This window comes from Galeopterus variegatus, unplaced genomic scaffold (genome assembly GCF_000696425.1).
Source record: "Galeopterus variegatus unplaced genomic scaffold, G_variegatus-3.0.2 Scaffold146, whole genome shotgun sequence".
Classification (NCBI taxonomy): Eukaryota; Metazoa; Chordata; class Mammalia; order Dermoptera; family Cynocephalidae; genus Galeopterus; species Galeopterus variegatus.
Window position 1 is genome coordinate 767,859 of NW_007726257.1, and position 3,270 is coordinate 771,128.

Genomic DNA, 3,270 nt, shown 5'->3' on the forward strand with positions numbered 1-3,270 from the left:
CACGGCCCGGCGAGCGGCCGAGCGCAGGGCGGGGGGCGGCCGCTGGGTTGTACGCCATGAAAACAAGGGCTGGAAGCGCGCCGGGAGTCGCCTCGACCCTTTCTAACCGGGTGTGCGCGTGTGTGGCCGGCGCGCTCGGCCGCCCGGGGGGAGGACCCCGCCGAGGCTGACCCCCAGCAGCGGACCTCAGCGCGGCCCTGCCGTGAAGGGAGGCGACCGTGCACATTCATTAGGAAATGTCGAGGGAAGCCTCAAGCGCCGTGTTTACTTTCAAGTTGCTTCCTAGGTGTCCACGCAGGACACGCGCGCGCACAACCCCCCGCCCGTTGCAACCTGAACGTCCTGTCAGTGACCGAGGCCAGACCCACTAACGCTCAGCGGGCTGGGGAAGGGGCGGGTCGAGGGGGTCTCTCACGGGCTTTGCAATAGTCAAGCGAATGTTCTTTCTCTGCCCCTGCCACTTTCGACACGGGCTTAGGGCTGGACGCTGAGTGCTACATGGCAACTTCGCGGCCCACAGTCCCAACGCTGGGGTGGGTGGGCTTCGATAGGTCTCCACCTTTGCCCAGCAGCCAATCCTAGATGGCCGCACTTTCTCAAATCATACATACACACACGCACCCACAAGCAGACATATTTTAGAATTGATCAGCAGGAACAGCCCCTAGGAGAAAAAGACAGGAGGACAAACAAGTTGCACGTGTTTATTTTTATGTCTAAGAGTCTTTGACAAATAAAGCGCCAAGAAAAAAAAAAAAAGTTTACTGAAAAGCACAGCAGCTTACTTAGTAGGGCTCAAAGACAAATATATAGGGACGCTGGATTATTGTGGTCACAGAAACATAACTAATGAATACTGCAGTGTGGGCAAGTATGTTCTGACACCATCTTTATTTGGTCTCATCCCTAGGCTAAAATCAAAGCATTTATTCTTAGGCAAAAAAAGCACACCCAGTTTTTTATTTCTTCATTTATCATATCCAATCAGCCAACATGCCAACCTCTCTCATGCAGGAATGGGTGCCGAGATGCAAATTTCTTATCCACACAAGAGGGAATGAAGGAAGATGCTCCATGCCCCTTCCTGCCCATCTGATGGCTGTGACAGTCCCCTTTTATCCATGGACTGCAGTGAGGAGGTGTTCTGGCATAGACCCTAGGCATAGATTGACCTGGGATATATGTTCTCATAGAAATAGTAGAAATCTGGGTCAGCCCATGGCTCACTCCGGAGAGTGCAGTTTTGATAACACCAAGGCCAGGGGTTCGGATCCCTATATAGGGATGGCCGGTTAGCGGTGCTGACAACACCAAGTCAAGGGTTAAGATCCCCTCACCGGTCATCTTTTATACATATATTAAAAAAGAAATAGTAGAAATCCGTACTAATTCCAAAACATTGTAGTTGAGGAATCTTCCCAGAACTTTGTCCTAAAACCCCCAAATTACTTAAGAGGAGTTGAAAGCCTTAGGTGCTTCTAATAATACCCAGAATGGATCCTCTATTCCCAGAAAAAGAAAAGCTTCCTGATTTTTTCTCTTCTTTTGCTCCCATAAAACCTCACTTTATGGATTTTCCCAGACCAATTCCTTGTGTGGCTTTTTGGCCGTAACCAGCCTCAGGAGAGGTCTATGTTACAGTCTTTGACTAGGATTATACTTTCCCTGAAAATGTTCTGGATACTCTTTCAATCTAAAGAATGAAATCATTCCTCTGTTGAGATTCCATGTTTACTAGATTCCATTTTAAAGCACAAGGGTGAGTGTTTGCAGAAAGTATGTGGCATTAGCTGTTTGTCTTTAGGTAATGGGAAGGTAGTGGTGAAAAAGTGGCTTGAGTCAGGAGTCCTGGATTTCAATCCCGGATCTGTGCTTGACACCTTCCAACAACCTTCCAAATGTGTGCACAGTGGACTTTTCACTTTTCAAGATGTCTTCCACATCTTCGAGGCAATGCGCGGCCCTTTTGCCAACTTTGCCTAGTTGGATTCTACAAGTAGTTGGCATGCTACAAGTGCCAACCAGGAAGAGAAAAGAACGAGATGCAGGTAATGGAGACTGTATCAAGAATCTGAAAGGCCTGTGTTCTCCTTCATTCTCCAGTCTGCTAAACAAAAAGCTTTTTATTGCCAGTTTTCGCCACCTGCTGGTTGATGTTTAACAGCATAATTCAGTACGTTCTCTTCATCCATCATCAATATAATGTTCCCTAAGTTTATGAAGTTCGAAAAGAACATTTTTCTAATCTGAAGATACTGATGTTTAATAAAAGTATGTATCAAATCTTCCCAGATATTAAACTTTTTATTTAAAATGAGGGGAGAAAGAGACCATTAACTGAGAGGGATTTGATAACAGTAAGATAAAAGAGTTAAAAATGTAAAAGATGACCCCAAACCACTTAGGTTACTTTAGGCTAAAAATATAAACCATGACTCGACTGAAGCAGAAATAAATCCATTAATTGAATGAACTGACTAAAGAGAGTAAAAACAAGTAGTCCATTTAGCTTACATAAAAACAAAAAACAGAAAAGGAACTGCTTTAAAAATAACATCTCACAGGCCTAGATAAGCAATCAAAAATACTAGTTTCCAATTTCAAGTATCTTATACATTATAAACTTTTATGCTGAATAGTGCCAAACTCTTTCACATAGTTTGAATACTTTGTAGGCAAACATTATGTAAGCCCCATGAATACCGTTCCCAATTCATCTATGCTTCAGAGCCTTTCTTCTGCTGTAAGTGGTCCATCCAAGTTGTCTGCTTTGTGCTTGCAAACCATTCTTGTCATAACCAGGAAAGTCTTTTGTCATATCTAAACCAACAAGTCTTGGTTCAACTTAGAAACTTACCTGACTAATCTGCTGTGGATCCTAAACCTCAAAAAATGTTCAGAGTAATTAGGCAACAACCTTTGAAACTAGGCAATGTACTACAGATAACTCTGTTGTGCAAATGTGATAGGCAAATAATGTTTAGTTTTGGTTTTCAAAGGACAGCATAGGAAATTAACTTGTGGCTACTTTTTTCCCCTTTCAAATTGACTTGGCATTTAAAGTGAAATAAACTAAGGGTAGGAACTTGTCATATTTTTCAAATGCCTACTGCTCTGGTTGGATTGAAACTGCAGTAATAGAACAAAACAAGGTCTGTATTAGTCCGTTTCTGTTGCTTATGACAAAATACCTGAAACTGGGTAATGTACAAAGAAATAAAATTTGTTTCTTACCATTTTGGAGGCTGGGAAGTCTGAAGTCCAAGGATC